Here is a 20,385-nt window from a genome sequence, read left to right on the forward strand (position 1 = left end):
TATTGCTCTTCTCATGCTTTCAGTATCTCCCTGCCTCCCTTTATAAACTCTAATAAATTAACCCTAAGAAACAAATTGACAAAGAATGTGACCAGAAAATTTACAAAAGAAGACCTGTACATAGAAAGTGAACCAAGTGTTCAGCCTAATTAAAAAATAATAAATATAAAGAAATATTATTTTCTGTTTATCAAATTTACAAAGATTTAAAAGTAATAATACCCCATGCTTGAGAGATTTGGGGATATAGACAGTCTCAAGTATTGCTTGAAGATAAATATATACCCTGTTACGAAGAATTATGGCAATATGTATTAAGTTCTTGAAAATATTTATAAATTTCAGCTAGGCTAGTCCACTTCTGAGCATTGATCCCAAAGAAATAATTATTTTATTATTTATTTATTTATTTTTATTTTGACAGATTCAGGGTGTACAAGTGCAGATTTGTTGAATGGATACATTGCATAGCAGTGAAGCCTGAGCTTCAAGAGATAATTCTGAATGTAGAGAAATCTTTATATACTCGCAGCATTATTTATACATAATGAACAGTTTGAAGCAATCCTATTATTCAATACTAAGAAAAGTGTGGATATATTTTAGTACACCCTCATAATGGATGCAAATATGAAAATAATGCAATATAAAAATTATGGCTATATAATTTTATACCTCAAATGAAAGGCTATTGTTTTAATACTAACAGAAAGTATCAAAATAAAATATTATATATGCTGTATAACTTTACTATGAAAAAATATAAAATGGGAAAATATAACAGATTTTAGCAATATTTTTCTCTGAATATGAAAAATATTTTTTCTATATACTTTTCTGTATTTTAAAAATTTCCTGAAATGAGCATGTGTTATCTTAATAATCAGGAAGGGAACAATTTGAGAAAAAGTTTAATAATTTTCTTATAAGGACTACTTAGCTTCTATTTTTAAAAGAAGATCTTCCAACTGCTATTATTTTTCATTTATAAAAAATGAAGCTACTAAAATATGAAGCTTCCTTAGGTCTCTAGGTTTCAAAGGTATAATGAAATACAAAGGAATCTGGTGCAATTTTTGTTCTTTTTTTCCATTGTCATCATGACAATGCATTTATAACAGGCAATTTTCTGTTCTCTGAAAAACAAGATACATCACATTAGAAACAGATTTCTGTCTGGTGTCTCAGAACATTTCCTGCTCTTCAACGATGTTGTGTTTTTCCTTTTTACAGTTTTATTTTCCTTTTTCTTGAAAAGTCGGCAGTTTTGCAGAAGGCTAGGTATATACAGGCCTAGGCCTACATTCAGGCTGAAGGCTGGGATGCTTGCTACCTGTGGGGCAGTTGCTGAAAAACTAGGGAACGAGTAGAATGAAAAAAAATCAACACCAGGAGTTTGGGAACCCATACTTATCCTCTTTTTGCCTTTTGAAGATTGCCTGGATGCCCTGGGGCTAAGTCTCTGAATAATTACAAGCTAATGCTGAATATATATCATCTCATATACATATGTATTTCTTCAAGTAAACGTAATGTATTCCCGTGGTCACACTTCAAGTTTGTATGTATATATAAGATTTTAAAAATCTTATTTTTTTCCAATTGTTAATATATGCTGATTACTTAATATGTGCATGTGGGTGGGCAGTAGTTTGTATTAGTTTTCTATTACTGCTATGGCAAATTACCTTAAACTTCGTGTCTTAAAGCAACACTAATTTATGATCTCACAATTCTGGAGATAAGAGGTCCAAAATGAGTCTCTCTGGACTGAAATCTAGGAGTCTGCGGAGCTATGTTCCCTCCTGGAGGCTCTAGGGGAGAATCTGTCTCTTGCCTTTTCCAGCCTCTGGAGGCTGCCTGCATTCCTTGGCTTATTGTGTCTTTCCATCTTCCCCAACCAGCTGAGTCTTCACCCCATGGCATCACTCTGACACCGATTCCTCTGCCTCCCTCTTACACATCTTAGAACTGTTGTGATTATATTGGATCCTCTCAATAATCTAGGATAATCTCCCTATTTTAAGGGCAACTACTGGCAACCTTTATTCTGTCCATGACCTGAATTCCCTTTGCCATGTAACCTAACATATTAACAGATTCCAAAGATTAGGACACAGGCATCTTCCGGGCCCATTGTGTTGCCTGCTGCAGGAGAGTTTCAGAAAAGTAAAAAGATGTAAATAAACAATCTGAATTCAATCACTCAAAGATAACTACTGTTAACATTTTGGCAAATATTTCTGCTTAAATTTTGTAAAATCTTGAACCAAGTTGACTTAGATATAGAACAGAAACTTTAAATGTTTTCTGACCCATTTGTATATATACTGATATAATTCATATATGAGAAAGTCTGTCCTCCCCACCATAGTTTCTTACGTGTTCTTCCAGGTTTCTTTATGTAAATACATATACAATAACATCTCTGTTCCTTTCTTTATCTTGTAGTGGGAGTGGGCACAGGAACAATAATAATAAATAATATTTATTTAATATTTATCATGCACCAGACATTATGATAAGTTCTATGAATTTAATCTTCACAACACTTTGAGTGGGTACTATTATTATCTTTACTTTTAAGATGCAGAATCTGAGACACAGAGAAGTGAAGTAATTTGCTCACAGTTACTTATCTGGTAAATTATAAACTGAGATTTGAACCCAGACAGTCCAATTTCAGAGCCCACATGCTTATTTACTATAATGAGCACATTACTTGCTAATTTAAAGAGTTGGTTAAAATTTCTGTCATCTCTAAAAATTCCTTACATAGAAGGGTTTTTGCCTCAAAATGTCATGTGTTTCTGGAAAGGTGTACCTGACACTCTTGGTTGGTGGCCCAGGAGCTATACCCAATAGCCATTCCAAAACATTTTCTGCCTTGCTGGTACCCACAATACAGCTGAAAAAGCAGAAACTTGCTTTTAAAGCCTCTATTGAACTCAGTTCTGGCCAAAGAAACTGTAAGACATTTTCTGAGAGACCTCTGGGGAAGCTATTGCGTTTGTTGTGTCATCAGGAAGGAAAGTTATGAAACTTTTCCTTCACTCCTCTGTCCAGCCCTTTGCCCCCATTTGGACATGGCCACATGAAGATACAATATTCAGAGGTAAGGCAGACCTCTTGCAAACATACTAAAGGAATTTCAGAAATTTCAACACAACTTCTGACATTGTGGGGTTGCCAAACCTGGAGCTGGTTATCTCCAGACTTCTTGTGAAGCACAGCAATAAATAGTCTTACACTTTAAGCCCCTGTTAGATTTCTTTACTTGCAGCCAATCACAGCATAATTAATACAGAGCTCAATAGTACTGCTAAAGAGAAAACAAGAGAAAACATCTGTAGTGTGTGGTAAAATCATGGGCCTACCTTTTAAGAGAGATGTAGGTATTTGCAATACCATGACAGCAGCCTCTCTCTATGCAAGGGGTTTTGAAACCTTGTTACGGGAACTGGGAGGAGTTTTCCTGGAAAGGATGATCAAGAAAAAATATTATAATATGTAATATACTTGAAGGGCTCTCTGATAGGTTGAAAGCATCCACAAATTCTTGCTATCCCTGTGTGCATGTTACTTTGCAATGTGACATTTCAGTTGTTCTGATCCATCCATTGAATTTCCATTTGGCCATGTATGTTAGTTTCCTAGGGCTGCCATAACAAACTACCACACACTGGGGAGCTTAAAACAACAGAAATTTATTTACTCATGGTTTTTGAAACGAGAAGTCTGAAATCAAGATATTGGCAAGCTCAGGCTTTCTTTGAAGTCTCTAGGGGAAAATCCGTTCCATGCCCTTCTCTTAGCTTCTGGTGTGACCTGTAGTCCTTGGGGTTCCTTGGCTTATAGACATCTCTCTTCACTCTCTGCCCCACTAATCACATGGCATCCCCCCTGTGTGTTTCTGTATTTATTCTCTTCTCATAAGGACACCCAGTCATACTGGATTAAAGAACCACCTTACTCCAGAATGGCTTCACTTCAACTTAACTAATTATATCTGTACCAATCAATTTCCAAATAAGGTAGCATTCTGAGGTTCTAGGAAGGATATGAATTGGGAGTTGGGGGACTGGGGTAGGAGACACTATCTGACCCAGTACATCATGTGATTTGCTTTGGCAAAAAGAATATTAGCAAATAGTGCATCAGAGACTTGTAAAGTGTTATTTTTGCAACCTTGGGACCACTGTAAGCAGAAGTCCAGTCTGACTTACTGGAGGATGAGAGACCATATGGAGCAAAGCCAAGCCAAACTGTCCCAGCTGAGGGCACCCCTAGAAACACCAGCCTGACAATTGCCAGACGTGAATTAGCCATTCTAAACCATCCAGTCATAGTCAAGCTGGCCAGACTGGAGGAATCACCTGGCTGACCCACGGAATCATGAAAAATAATAAATGTTTGTTGTTTGGGGATGATTTATTATGCAGCAAAAGTGAACTAATATGGGCTCTGAAATGGAAAGGAGGGTTGATTTGTTTGAGGGTGTTCCAGAGAGCAGAATGATTTCGAGATTCTTGCTAACTTTGACAGGCTGTGGTTTTAGGATTGACTTTCTCACTAGTACCTAAAAGTTACAGAAATAAATATTTCAGTTGAATGCAACAGAGAACTTTCTAATAACTGGATTTGTCAGACAATGTACTTGACTGTCCCCCAAGGGGAGTGTTGTAAAGGAAGATATTATTTGGGAGACTTAATTAGAACCTCTGATAGTCATTTCAAATCTAAGACTTTATGGAAAAAGTGTTTGGATGTTAGAGATTTAGAAATGGGAAAAATTATTGATGATTTAATATCCTTTTAATGCATTGCTCATGCCAAAAATTGTAGAAAGGCCAAAAATTCCTCAGCGTACTCTCTAGAATTCACAATGTCGACTGGCATTATTGCACATATTCTTCATAAATTGAGCCTTGGACCACGAGTTGGAAGTGAGCCTTTGACTTTGGGCTTCTTCATTGCCTTCTCTATTTAATTTTACCTCCTCTTGTTCCCAGGGTTAGAAACATGCTGGTTTCTTGCCAACTGGTTAATCAGTATGGAACTAAACCTGGGATTGGGCCAGGCCTGAAAGCAGTAGACTAAACTAGAGATAGGGTCATCAGGCAGCCCTCTGGAATAATGTCATTTACCACCTTAAGGAAGAAGGATAGTGAAATGAGCCTGGGAGAACTGAACAACCTGACATAATAGGAGACTTCAGATGGCTGCTAAGGAACACAGATATCTGGGGTGGAACATTCTTGGGATGAGTACGTTAAGTATAGTTATGCTAACTCTACCATGAAAATAATGTAATTAAGTATGCTAGTTCTGATTTTTTGGCCAATATTATACTCTTGTCAGGGTTTAGCTGTAATAAGATCTTCTATGCTATGTCTGGCAAGTCAAAAACTTCTTTAAACTTCAGTTTCTTAGAGTAATTGGTCTTAGATTATCTCCAAACTTTTACCTAATAGTAAAATTCTATTACTGCCTAGAGACAGTAATATCAGATATTAATTGAGGCTTAAAATGTCTTTAATTCATTAATATTTCATATGGTATGTTATAACTAGAATTGATTGAATACATTATAAATGCCTGGCACTGGGAAAAGAACTTTACATCCATTATCATATGTATTTATTATAGTAACTATATTATTCAGATGAAAAATCTGAGGCTTAGAAAGGTTAAACGACTTTCCCAAGGTTACCAAACTATTAGTAGATTTCTAAATAGTACATCAGTTCTCTCTTCTTTAAGATAGATATTTAATTATCCTAGTAATAGCTAAGCAATTTTGTACAGGTGAACAATTATTGGTAAAGAATACACAGAAAATAGCACCCTAATATTTTGTTGTCTTAATTTATTTACAATTACCTCAGTGTAAATACTGTTATCTGTGTGCATGTACAAATAAACTCTGATCTATACCTTAGGAATGATTATATTACATCTGAAATACCCTAAGAAGAATCAACAACGATCTGAGGTAGAGTTACTTAGCATTTTAAGTATCATTATCAAAATTTATACTGGATAATTTGTCAATTAACATAAGGATGATAGAAATAATTTTATCTCGATGAATGTGATGCTCAACATACATGGCAGGTTATACGTTTGCATGGGCCCTGTCACTCTTGCACTAATTCTATGATGTAACACCTCAATAGTGGGGGTCTAGATTCTGGCCCCTTGCCTACCCTGAATCCCTCTGATTCATGGAAATTCAATTGCCTCACTCCATTTCAAGGCTGGCTGGTTCTGCTTTCAGAATATTATCATATTTGGATAAGAATGAAGCTTTCATGCAAGGCTTGAATCAATCTACCTGGGAGCAGACGGTGGCACTTTCCTTGGTGTTACACAAACAGGTGTATGACTGTTTTTGTGCCTGTTTGATAATAACTATTTAAACATTTGGGGTATTTAGGTTACGTCTTGCTTTCATAGTCAAAGCCACTCAGTGACAAAGTTGAAGTAATTAGGTATCTCTCACCCACCACTGACCACAAAAATCTTCTTATACTAAAAAACCTGACAATTCCTGCATGGTAAAATTGACTTGAGGCAATCAAACAAGGAACAAACCACAAAGATATACAGGATGACCTAAGGGAAAGAAATTTGGAGATTCACATAAATCTCCTTCATGCCGCTTTCCCTCCATGGAATTGATCATTGCTTCTAATATATCTTTCAGCGTAGAATGTGTGCTCAGTTGCCTCATTTTTCACCCCAGCCAACTAAGAAAAACTTGTTTAATGTTGAAATCAACACTTAACATCATAAAACATAGTTCAGTTATACACTTTTAATAATAGGAGATATTCATGCTTTGTATGTACCAGACATTAGTCTAAATATTGAACAGGTATGAACATTTAATTTGCACAAAATTTAATGAAGTCAGTATTATTGTTATTACCATATTGCAAGAGAGGCAAGTGAGACACAGAAAAGTCAAATGATTTGCTCAAAGTCACATAGTTAATAAGGGCCAGAAGTGGGACACAGACCCAGGTACCTATTCCAGAGTCTGTGCACCACAATTTTTTTAAATTTTGTTTACTTATTTTTTTTTTGAGACAGTCTTGCTCTGTTGCCTAGTCTGGAGTGCAGTGGCACGATCTTCGCTCCCTGAAACCTCTGCCTTCAGGGTTCAAGTGATTCTCATGCCTCAGTCTCTGGAGTAGCTGTGAATACAGGCACGTGCCACCATGCCAGGCTATTTTTTGTATTTTTAATGGAGACGGGGGTAGAGATGGAGTTTTGCTATGTTGGCCTGGCTGGTCTCCAACTCCCGATCTCAGGTGATCTGCCTGCCTAAGCCTCCCAAAGTGCTGGTATTACAGGGCTGAGCCACCTCGCCCAGCCTATATGCACCACAATTTTATACAGTTCATTTTCCTGGTGTATAAAGCTGGGAAAAGACAAACAATAATGGCATTCTGGTATTTCCTCCAACTACAAGGTAGTTTCCAACTTTGAGATTCCCTGATTTATCTGGCCATTTCCTCTACTAATTTGCAAAATGGATTAAGGGTCAGATCAAAGACCTTCCTGGGGCTCCAATTCTTAAGCGGCTACTGAAGTCTCACTGGAATGAATGGGAAATACGGTGTTCATTAACTCACAGTTCCATGAATAATCCCTTATACAACCAGAAAAATGCATATTGTTTCTGCTTTCTATCTCTGACCATACAGGGCCAACAAACAGACATTTTAACAGGTTCCTCTGAGATATCCCTTTATCTGCATGTAATATGTTTAGGATACATGTGTACATTGGACTGGGCTGCCTGCTCTGAAACCAGCCAGCAATAGTTCCCTGAAGTCATCAGTCACAGCTGAGTTTCTGTAATGATGCAGTTGTATTTAATGAGAATGAGCAATTTATTTTATTATGTAAATTTTGAACTTTAAGTATACCTCCTCAGACTTTTAGTTTGAAAATTGCCAAAGAAAACTTAGGAAATATTAAGAACTATGGAAAAAGTTGGAACTATTTCGCCAACATCACGGCCAAAAGAAAAAGGACTTTCACATATATGTTGGACAATTATCTATTACTATAGTCTTAAAACCAACTTGGTTCTTAAAGAGTATTAATTATTAGCATAATTCAATCACAAATGACAAAAAACATGTGAACAGAAATTTTCCAAATAAAAGCAAATGTTATTTTAGATTTAATGTGTGATTTTGAAATGAAGAAAGTATATAATTTTATTAATGGAACACCAGTTACTTTCTTTTAAAAAAATTGTATTTTATTTTTAATTGACAGATAATAATGGTATATATTTATGGGATAATGTGATGTTTTGATACATGAATACATTGTGGAATGACAAAATCAGGTTAATTAATATCTTTATCACCTCACATACTTATTTTTTGTGGTGAGAACTTTTAAAATCCACTTTTTTAAAACCAATTTTGAAATATAAAACATATTACTATTAACAATAGTCACCATGCTATGCAGTAGATAACCAGAACTTATTCCTCCTAACTGAAACTTTGTACACTTTCAGGGGAGATTGTAAACATCTCCCCTTTTCCTGTCCACCTTTCACCATTCTACTATCTACTTCTATGAATTTGATGTTTCTAGATTCCACATATAAATGAAATCATGTCGTATTTGTATTTCAGGTGCTTAGCTTATTTTACTTAGTGAAATGTCCTGTAGATTCAACCATATTGTCGCAAATGACAGAATTTCCTTCTTTTTAAAAAAGACTAAATAGTATTCCATTGTATATATATACTACATAGTTTTAATCCATTCATCCATTGATGGACATCAGTTAATCTCTACCATGCTAAATAAATGTTGAACAAACATTTATCCCCCATTGTGCCTTTACATTGTTGATAGTATTCAATAGGTTTTCTGGAATGCATGTATGAATAAATTATTGAGATGTAATAAATCTATACAACTTTGATATGTAGAGTTCCTTCCTCTAATCTGATTTTTTTTTGTACTACGTATGTTGTGGATGATTGATTTTGTGTACCACATGAACAAATTATCTTAATTCCTGTTATGCATTATGTTGTTTACTCTCCAAATTCATATATTCATGTCCTTATCTACCATACCACAGTGTGTGAACTTATTTGAAAATAGAGCTACTGCAGATGTAATTACTTAAGATGACATTATACTGAAGTAGGATGGGCCCTACTCCAATATTACTGGTGTCCTTATAACAAGGAAAATTTGAACATAGACATGAACAGAGGGAGAAGGCCATGTAAAGATAGAGGCAGAGACCAGGTTGATGCTTCTCCAAGCCGAGGAATGTCATATACTTCTAGAAAACTACCAGAAGCCAAGAGAGAAGCACAGAACAGATTCTTCCTCATAGCCTATAGGAGGAACCAACCCTGCTGACACCTTGGTCTCTGGCTTCTGGCCTCCAGATCTGGGAGACAACACATTTCTGTTGTTCAAACCTCTGAGTTTGTGGTAATCTGTTATAGTGGCCCTCACAAACTGTATTAGTCCATTTTCACACTACTATAAAGAAATATCTGAAACTAGGTAATTTATAAATAAAGGAGGTTTAATTGGCTCACAGTTCTGCATGGCTAGGGAGGCCTCAGGAAACTTGCAATCATGGCAGAAGAGGAAGCAAACATGTCCTTCCTTACAAGGCAGCAGGAGAGACAATTGCGTGAAAAGGGGGAAGAGCTCCTTATAAAACCATCAGATCTTGTGAGAACTCACTCACTATCACGAGAACAGCATAGGGGAAACTGCCCCCATAATTCAATTACTTCCCTCTGTCAACATGTGAGGATTACAGGTCCCTCCCTTGACATGTGGAGATTATAATTCAAGATTAGATTTGGTTGGGGACACACAGCCAAATCATATCACAAACTAATCCATTTCCTATCATGTAATGAAGACAGGATAGATTCATCTGGTGTGGTGGAATGACTGAGATTTTTATCTTTATTTTGCCTGGGACATTATCTGATTATACAACCACTTTCAAACTGCTGTGGGTTTTAAGAGATTGAAGCCAAATGTGATGTATATGCCTAGGAGGCCTGGGTGCTATTAAAAACTCTTGAGGTTGAGTGTTTAAAGAGACATTGTTTTCTTCTATGTACAACTTGTTCCAAAATGTTCTTGTATTTTCATTTTTTAGGATGTGTTTATGAAGCCTAGATGCTTTGAAGTCCCTGGTAAGTAAATCTATATTATTTAATTTTCTAAATTTAGAAATGTTGGCCGGTAATTTACCTTCATCTTTCTTCCTGGAAATCTGACATTTAATTTTTTTTTCATCAGCCTGGATGTTTTCATGAACTCTAAAGTTTAACAGTGCAAATAATTTGTACCTGAAGTGTATTTGTGGCATGCATGGTCAAGGGTCCAGGGAGCTTGAAGAACAAATAGTATGACACAAACCGGTTTTCAAAAGTAGCCTGAGAACACTTCGTTTTTTTAAGGGTTATGGTTAGTGAGCACGGATCTCATCAGAGTTCCTAAGATCTTACTAACTATTTAAAAGATGAAGTCCACTCTTCCAATTATACTTTGAAACAAAATAGAAAGATGTACAAAGTAAAAGACTTTTGGTACCCCTGAAAATGTTCTGTCTGCAATGGAAATCAACAGATATTTCTCTCACTGATGCATGTTTTTTTTGGAGATGGAGTCTTGCTCTGTTGCCCAGGCTGGAGTGCAGTGGTGCAATTCTCCTGCCTCAATATTAAAAAATGATAAATTTCCATGCTTTGTCATTTTTGACTCCTGAGCTCTTGTTAGAACTTGTGATAGTGTTAATTATGCTTGTGGTAGTTGACTATCAACTCACTCCACAGGGAGCATGAAATGCTCAAGATTTTATAAATAATATCCATTTACTGTATACTTTATGTACTGTGCTTATAATTTTCTTATTTTAGTTCACTGAGCATGTTTACTAGGAGAGAACATCTATGCTATACATAAAATATTCTATAACATTTTAAAAATCAGGGATATTTATGTATATTTAAATCAAGGATTGAAAGAATATTCCTTTTTTGTGTTCCTACTATTTCTTAGAGCATCATATACTAATTAAATACTTGTTGTATATTTTCTGCTAAGTTCAACCTATTGTGTAAGATGCTTGGAGAAGGATCAGGGCATAATAAAAGACACAACAGGTTTCTGTCCTCGGGGGTTTTATCTGCGGCCTTAAAAGGAAACCTATGGAAAGATAAACATATGGTAGGGAGCCATGTTTTAACTTACTGTTACGTAAAAACTGTGGAAGTAGATCTCAGAAAAGGGAGTTGTCATTAATCAGGGTGGTCAGAAAAGTGGAGAAGCGGGGATTGGGCTACAAGAAGGTAAAGAAGAGGAAGAGAATGGTCACAAAGAAAAAGCAGATTTTGAAAATCCTTATACGCTTGGTGATAATGAAAATGAGTAGGTTGAATTGGTTGAGAGAGCCAGATTTTTTTGTGGAAAGCTCTCCATAATAGGAGAAGGCCAATTCTGTAATCATCAGGACAGAAAGAGATAGCTTGAAAGATCGCCACGGAATAGACTGGAAGAGGAAATATCTGGACAGTAAGACACAAAAGATGCTGTAGGACAGTTCAGGCTTGCGGCTATGAAGACTTGTCCTGTAGTGGTCAGGGTGTATTTGAATGATATTAGAAATAAAAACCCACAAAACAATGTAAAAATATCTTAAACAATTAAATGTAGAACTAGGCAGGAGCCAAAGGAGGATGATTATATAACGACTGCAGTACAGAGTGCATGATACCCCTTTATTTAACTAACGAAACAACCTTCAAATAATTCCTTGTCTCATCATGTTCATAGTTCTTGATGATTGACATCTGCTTCACAAGAAAATAAGTTGTTACCAAAAGTTATTAAAGAAAATATACACCCTAAAAGTTCCAAAGATGTCTGTTTTATTCCCCACATTCAGTATTGCTATTCTAAATCTCTTCTTATCCCAAGTATTGTACAATAACTGATATTCCATATAATTCTAGAAACTGATAAGATTTAATTCAATAGGAACTATATTGTGGGCCAGGCGCAGTGGCTCACATCTGCAATCCCAACACTCTGGGAGGCTGAGGCGGGTGGATCACGAGGTGAGGAGATCGAGACCATCCCGGCTAACAGGGTGAAAACCCGTCTCTCCTAAAAATACAAAAAAAATTGCCGGGCGTGGTGGCAGGCGCCTGTAGTCCCATCTACTCGGGAGGCTGAGGCAGGAGAATGGCTTGAACCCGGGAGGCGGAGCTTGCAGTGAGCCGAGATCGCACCACTGCACTCCAGCCTGGAGCCTGGGAAACAGAGCGAGCCTCCGTCTCAAAGAAAAAAAAAAAAAAAAGAACTATATTGTGGCTTCAGATATAAGAAGGAGAAAGATTTATTCAAGAAATCAGTCTTATATCTTGCTGTCTATTTAAAATTCTGGAAGCACAGATAAGATAATTTACTTGCTTGAAAATATTTTGTGATCCCTTATTGTCCCTAAAATGAGGTTCAAAATCCTTAGGCAATATAGGGCAGAGGGGAAAATGCTGAACTCTGGAGACTAGAGTTTCAAATTTCTAGTTTGAAATTTTGATTTTCAAATTTTGATTTTCTTACTTATCAGTAGTATAAGTTTGGGAAGGTTATTTAATCTTTCAGAGCCTCAGTTTTCAATAGCAACAAAAATGATAATAGCCACTCATAGAATTATTATGAATATAGGAAGAGATGAGTCATATAATTAGCATATTACATAGTAAATGCTCAATGGGTCTATTATTTTAAGCAGATTTGTGTTAGTCTAAACTACCATGAACTGTCTCCATCATACTTTTCCTATAGTAGTTTCCTCTGCTGATCTTCATTCTGCTTATCGTGTATGGTCAAGCTGAATTCTTTTTAGATCCATGGTCTGTAATTTCTGCCTCTCTGCTTTTATTTATACGGTATCCCCTGCAAGGTACACTCTCCATTTCTCACTTCTCATCCAGATTTTTTTTAGGATTCTATGCATCCTTTCAAAGATCCGTGGAAAGGTCATTTTCTAAGAAATAATTTTTCTGATACTACCAGCTCTTCCGATCTCTCACAACAGTTGTGTCTCTTGAGGGCACTACGTAAATCATACTTCTCAGTTGCAAATAATAGAATTCACACTGAATAATTTAATAAGTTTATTAAAAGATATTAAACAAGTATAGAAAATCTCTGGGGGGCTCAGAGAGCCAGACTTGAAGCTATGCAGCCAGGAAAAATGCCCACCTGTATTGAAAGACTGGTTTAATGAGATTACTATCACCATCTCCTCTCTGGACTATGCTCTGTCAACCATATAGCCTGGTACTCCTTGCATTAATCAGATCTAGACCACATATGAGAAACATAGATGCAAGGGTGTGTGAGAAGGCACCACATACACACACTTTTTTTTTTTTTTTTTTTTTTTTTTGAGACAGTCTAACTCTGTCGCCAGGCTGTAGTACAGTGGCGTGATATCGGCTCACTGCAACCTCCGACTCCCTGGTTCAAGCAATTCTCCTGCCTCAGCCTCCTGAGTAGCTGGGATTACAGGCATGTGCCACCACGCCCAGCTAATTTTTGTATTTTTAGTAGAGACGGGGTTTCACCATGTTGGTCAGGCTGGCCTCAATCTCCTGATCTCGTGATCCGCCCGCCTCGGCCTCCCAAAGTGCTGGGATTATACGTGTGATCCACTGCGTCCGCCCCACACCCACTTGTTTTTTGTTTCCTGCTTTGGATGGAAGAACTTTGCAGTTTGAGAAATTACCAAAATGAAAGATATTTAAAGCTGTTGTGTGGTTACAAATGAAAAATGTTTAAACAGACCATTACCGCTTAATAAAAACCTTTTTAATATAGTAATTTTCAAATACATAGGAAAGTAGAGAATAGTAGTGCCATCAACCTCCCTCCTCTCTCCCCATTGACCCCTTACCTGTCTATAACAATCATCAAGTCATAGCTACTCTTGTTTTGTTTCATGACTGTTCCTGCCCACTTCTTTCTGCATGCAACTCCTCCCACCCACACCTTCTAGTAATTTTGAGGAGAATCCGTGCATAACATCATTGCATTCATTACTAATTCAATTTGTATCTCTAAAAGATAATGAAGTGCTTAACATAACCACAATTCCATGATCACAGCTACAAAGTTAAGGATAATTCTATAATGTGAACAAATGTCCTCAGGCAGTGTTTGAGGTGCCCTGATTATCTTCAAAATGATTTTTCTTTTCTTTTGAGACAGAGTCTTGCTTAGTTGCCCAGGCTGGAGTGCAGTGGCCCAATCTCGGTTCATGCAACCTCCGCCTTCCAGGCTCAAGCCATTCTCCTGCCTCAGCCTCCCCAGTAGCTGGGATTACAGGCGTCTGCCACCACACCTGGCAAATTTTTGTATTTTTAGTAGAGATGGGGTTTCGCCATGTTGGCCAGGCTAGTCTTGAACTCCTGACCTCAGGTGATCGGCACACTTCAGCCTCCCAAAGTGTTGGGATTATGGGCGTGAGCCATCACACCCAGCCTCAAAATGATTTTTAAATTTTGATTCGTTTGAATCAATTTCCAAGCAAGTTTCTCACATACATTTGCTTCTCGTATGTCTGTTAAGTCTCTCTTAATCAGTAGATTCTCTTTATCTTTTTTTTTCTCTTTACAATTTATTTGGTGAAGAAGCCAACCCATTCATCTTGTAGAGTTTTCTGAATTCGAGATTTTTCTAAGTGCTTTCTGTGGCATCATTTAACATGTACCTGTCTTCCTCCCTCCCTCTGAAAACTGGTAATTAGATCTAGAGCCTTGGCATGATAGCTTGATCACAGAAAAGCTGGAATTTTTAGAACCAGTTTTCCTGACTCCTAGTCTATGCTGTTTCTAAGCTGCCTCTTTAATGAGGCACAGAGTACATGGCCTTTTATATGGAAAGAAGGAACAGTTCCATGCTTATAAAATGCTCAGAGTATGCTCAGTATTGCTCACCATTCAACACATAGAGAAGACAATATGTATCTTGAGAAAGCCTAAAGAAAATAGGGAAGCTGACCCCAGAGTCCTTGGCCACTTTCTTTCTATGGACTTTCCATTGAAGAATGATATGCTTTGCTTTTGTATAATTGGCATTTCTGGGATCTGGTTATTATACGCAGAGGTTAAAAAAAACCCTATATCCCTGCCATAAAATGCATCAGTAAGAATACTGAGCCAGCATGGATACAGCAAATACATATAGCATGAGTTATGTTTGGTGGTGACAGAAGGGAGGACATGAAGGAAATCTTAGATGATTTATATATATATGTATTTTCTCCCTTATCTCTTTGAGGATTTTTGCTTCTTTTAAATTCGACCCATTTATTCCAATAGTTCTAGTTCATGTGTATCTATTGTTTGGCTCGTTGTCTTTCTATTATTAACTCTTGGGAGTCTAATTATTTTGACTTAAGAGTAAGGGTGTTTATAATTATGTTTGTTAACCTCATAGGGACATAGCAATACTTTATCAAATTATAAATCATTCATTTAAAGCAAAGCAAAGTGATTCCTAACAATTCCCTTTTAATTATAGAGGAGTTACTGACTATACAAGGTTAAATTGTATGAAGAAAAGCTTGATAGACATCAATTCATATTGTTTTTCCTCTCAGAACTCTTCTTTTATGAAGAACTTTTTATTTTTACTGCTTCATATGGGTAGGTTGACACTCTAAAAGTGGTTTAGATATAACATTATTCAAAGCATATAAACAAAAGAGTTGTATGGAAAAGGCATTTTCAAATAACATGCACGAGTGTAGGAGATGAGTGGGCTGGGCTCTGGTTTTGCACATTGAGAAGAAATTTGTTAACAAAATGTCTCATCATAAAGACATCAAGTAAGACAACCAATAGCATGAGTCCAGTGACAAACTGAAGATCATTAGCTTCATAAAAACCAAATTCTTTATCATAAAGAAAACTTATTTCAAATGAAACTGGTTATAAAATCAGGGCATCTAGCCATTTGGGTATATTTAAATTACATGAGCCATGTTTATTCTGGAGTGAGGTACTTTGCACACCCACACAAAATCCTGTTTCTTTTTTCCAATGTTGTTTTATACACTCACTTTAACCACCACCCTATATTTACAGAGAGATGACCAGAATTATTTGTCAGACATAGTTTAGAAAAGAAAGCTGACAAAATAAAAAACTCACAGGGATTATTGATTCCTTCCTTCAGTGTCCATAAAGAATCTATAGAAAAAAGAAAAGAAATATAGTTTACATATGCAAACTGAAATGCCAGGCTTTATGTTAATAATTAATCCTTGGGTTAAAGAGACCATAAAAAGAATTATGAAATTTGAGGATTGAAACAACAGTAAAGACTCACATGCCACCACTTGAAAGACATGGCTGAAATAGTCCTTTGGTGGACATGTAAAATAAAATTACCAGGACACAGAGAGTTTGAAAATGAATAAGCTAAATATTCAATCCAAAAAGTTCAAAATGCAACAGAGAAAATCCAAAGAAACCAATTGAAAGAAACAAGAAAGGAGGAATTAATAACAATAAGAAGTTAATAAAATAAAGAACAAAAAAACATAAAAACATCAACAAAACTAAAAATCTCTAGTTTTTTTTCCGCCAAGATGATGGATTAGAAGCATTTAGCATGCCTCAGCCACTTGGAAATAGCAAGATAGTACATAAAAGATCAACTCTGTGAGCTTTCATTTAATAGGGAAAATGGAAGTCCCTTGGAATCATGAAGGACACTCCAGATTCCAAGGAGAACATGGGCAAACAGGCCCTGTGACAACGTCTGGCTGACAAAAGTGAATGAAGCTCCAGTACATGAGAGAGGCACAGAGACTCCCTCTGTGACTCATCTTTCCACTGGGGATCCAATTAACCCAGGCCAGAGGACAGCACTGTTTCTCCCAAGCTCTGGAGCTAACTTGGCGAGAGGCTGGAAGACACTGGTAAAAGGTGCAGAGATGTTCCCAGACATGGAGTAAGGCAGGACACCATTTTTATTCAGGGCACATACAGAGTGAGTCATTGTTTGGTGACCCGGCAGTGTGACCATGCAGGCATTTTAGTCTCAGGCCAGAGATTGGAGCACTTGCTCTGAAGTAGGGTAGGGGCTTCCACAGCCAGAACTGTGCAAAGTACCTCAGCAGTAGGTGCTGAATTTGTTGTTCTCCCTTTCTCAGGTGTGGGTTAGGAGGACAGCTGCTATAGCTATGGTTTCTTTTGGGTGATGACACTTGTAGCTAAGGTCAGCTTAGCAACCTGGAACGGGGCAACATGTGTCATTATTGCATGCCCCAGCCTGCTCCTCTGAGCTCACTGTGCAGCAGGGCCCCCTCTACTTCACCCCCAAGCAGAACTCCAGACAGAGCACTCACTTGCCTGGGCCAGCAGCCTGAGCAACCCCACCCTTCCTGTGTAGAGATCCCAGTGCACTGGATTTTCCTTTGGCACTGGTGTTTATGCCTACCATCAGGGGACCTGTAGGTAGGCCTGACTGATCTATTCCTGACCATGTTGCTCCCCACCCTCATGGGGCTGAGCAGGGAATTCAGGCCACTGTGCATGCCACAGATCACACTATTGCCTGAGGCAACAGAGAGTTTCTCCAAATAAACAAGAATCAAGTATATACCCAGCATTGGCTGCAGCTGGCTTTTACCCATAAGTGCCATCTATCTATTGGATTGCAGGTCAAACTACTTAGCTCAATATAAAACCTACTGACAGAATTGCACGGGGCTATAGAAGCAAAGCCCAAAAACCCTACCCAGCCTTCTCTAAAGTCACACCTCCTAGGGAGTGGGGGAAAGAAAAGAAAAAAACCTGCAATAATATTATAGGAGAAAAAGGAAAAAAAATCCTACCTGCATAAAAATAATTACAAAATCAGAAGTACCAGTGTCTTTGGAAGAGAAGGAACCAGCACAAGAATTTGGGGACTATGAAAAATCTGAATGTAGTGACACTACCAAAGGATTACATTAGTCTCTAGAAATAGTTCCTAACAAAAATGGAAACTCAGAAATGACATAGAAAGAGTTTAAAGCATAGATGGCAAGGAAACTCAATAAGATCTAAGACAGGGTTGAAAGTTAACACAAAGAAGCTTCTAAAGAAATCCAGGAAATGAAGGAATAGATAAACATCTTAAAAAGAAATCAATTAGAGCTTATGGAATTGAAAACCTCACTTAAGGAATTTCAAAATACAATGGAAAGCTTTATCATAGACTAAATTGAGCAGAAGAAAGAATTTTGGAGCTTGAAAACTTGTCTTTCAAACTAACACAGTCGGACAAAAATAAAGAAAAAAGAATTTAAGAAATAAGGCCTTTGAGAAATATGGGATTATGTAAAATGACCAAACTATGAATTATTTGGATTCCAAAGAGAGAAGGAATGGAAAACTTTTAAGGGAATAATTCAAATCAATTTCCCTAATATTTTTAGGGAGGTAGTCATCCAGATACAAGAAATCCAGAAAATACTTGTGAGATACCATGCAAAATTAACGTCACCAAAGCATACTGTCACTAGATTGTCTAAAGTCAATGCTTAAAAAAAAATCAGGAGAGATTGGGGGCCTATTTTCTGCATTCTTAAAGAAAAGAAATTCCAATCAAGAATTTCATATCCTGCCACACTAAGCTTCGTAAGTAAGGGATAAATAAAATATTTTCCAGATGAGCAGCACTAAGATAATTTGTTACCACTAGACTAGCCTTATAAGAGATTCTTAAGGGTGTTCTAAATATGGAATCAAAAGAACAATACCTGCTACCATAAAAATGATTTAAGTACATAGCACACAGTAGACTCTATAAAGCAACCACACATTAGAAACTACAAAGCAACAAGCTAACAACTTCACAAAAGGATGAAAACCTTACATATTAATACTAACTTTGAATGTAAACAGTCTAATTACCTCATTTAAAAGACACAGAGTGGCAAGTTGGATAAATACACAGGACCCATCTGTCTGCTGTCTTCAAGAGACTTATCTTGCACGTAATGACACACAAAGGCCCAAAGTAAAGGGTTGGAGAAATATCTATCATAGAAATGGAAAACAAAATAGAGTAGAGGTCACTATTCTTATGTAAGATAAAACAGACATTAAATCAACAACAGTAAAAAAGGACAAAGAGAAGCATTACGTAATAACTAAGGGTTCAGTTCAACCAAAAGACTTAACTATCCTAAATATATACCCACCCAAAGTTGGAGTATGCAGATTCATGAAACAAGTACTTTTAGACCTTCAAAAAGACTTAGCCACTCAATGGTATTGGGGGACTTCAACACCCCACTGATGGCATTAGATAGATCACTGAGGTAGAAAACTAACAAAGGAATTCTAGACTTAAATTCAAGCCTTGACCAATTGGACCTAATAGACAGCTACAGGATACTCCACCCATCAACCACAGAATATACCTTCTTCTCGTCTATACACAGAACATACTCCAACATTGACCACATGCTTGGCCATAAAGCAAGTTTCAATAAATTCAAAAAAATCAATATCTTACCAACCATACTCTCAGACTACAGTGGAGTAAAGATAGATATCAATACCAAGAAGATCTCTTAAAACCACACAGAATAATAAAAAAAAATGAAAATGAGAAAAAAACAAAACAAAACAAAACACAGTTACATGGAAATTACCAGCTTGCTCCTGAATGACTTTTGGGTAAATAATAAAATTAAGGCAGAATCAAAAAATTCCTTGAAATAAATGAAAACAGAGACACAACGTACCAAAATCTCTGGGATGCAGCAAAAGCAGTGTTAAGAGTAAGTTTATGGCACTGAACACCTACCTAAAAAAGTTAGAAAGATCTTAAATTAATGATCTGACATCACACGTAGAGGAATAAAAGAAAAAAAAAAACAAGAACAATGTAACCTTAAGCTAGCAGAAAAAAGGAATAACTAAAATCAGAACAGAACTGGACAAAATTGAGACCTGAAAATTTATACCAGAAATCAACAAAACCAAAGGATTGATAAGATAAATAGACTGCTAGCTAGATTAACAAAGAAAGAGGATCCAAATAAGCCCAATTAGAAATGCGAAGGTGATACTGCAACCAATTCCACAGAAATACAAAAATTCTCAGAGTCTCTTATGAACACTTCTATGCACATAAACTAGAAAGTATAGAAGACATGGACAAATTCCCAGAAACACACAATGTCCCGAGATTGAATCAGGAAGAAATTGAAGGACTGAACAGATCAACACTGAGTTCTGAAATTGAATCAGTAATAGAAAACCTACCAATCATAAAAAGCTCCAG

The 20,385-nt window shown here is 36.8% G+C and overlaps 1 protein-coding gene and 1 long non-coding RNA gene across 4 annotated transcripts in view; one reads left to right on the top strand and one right to left on the bottom strand.

Annotated features, from left to right (window-relative positions):
• The window catches only part of GRXCR1 (glutaredoxin and cysteine rich domain containing 1), a 351,235-nt gene that overhangs the window by 23,099 nt on the left and 307,751 nt on the right, over window positions 1–20,385 (top strand). For all 3 annotated transcript variants that reach the window (XR_008524467.2, XR_010139668.1, XR_010139669.1), the window contains exon 2: window positions 10,184–10,220. The gene's annotated coding sequence lies outside the window, so the exon portion shown is untranslated. The remainder of the gene's footprint in view (window positions 1–10,183; window positions 10,221–20,385) is intronic.
• LOC129058959 (uncharacterized) overlaps window positions 1–20,385 on the bottom strand; it is a 50,488-nt gene that overhangs the window by 626 nt on the left and 29,477 nt on the right. Inside the window, exons 2-3 of the long non-coding RNA XR_008524469.2 lie at window positions 16,251–16,289; window positions 3,378–3,475 (exon numbers count right to left, since the gene is read on the bottom strand). This is a non-coding gene — a long non-coding RNA (uncharacterized LOC129058959). The remainder of the gene's footprint in view (window positions 1–3,377; window positions 3,476–16,250; window positions 16,290–20,385) is intronic.

The sequence above is a fragment of the Pongo abelii genome, chromosome 3 (genome assembly GCF_028885655.2).
Source record: "Pongo abelii isolate AG06213 chromosome 3, NHGRI_mPonAbe1-v2.0_pri, whole genome shotgun sequence".
Classification (NCBI taxonomy): domain Eukaryota; kingdom Metazoa; phylum Chordata; class Mammalia; order Primates; family Hominidae; genus Pongo; species Pongo abelii.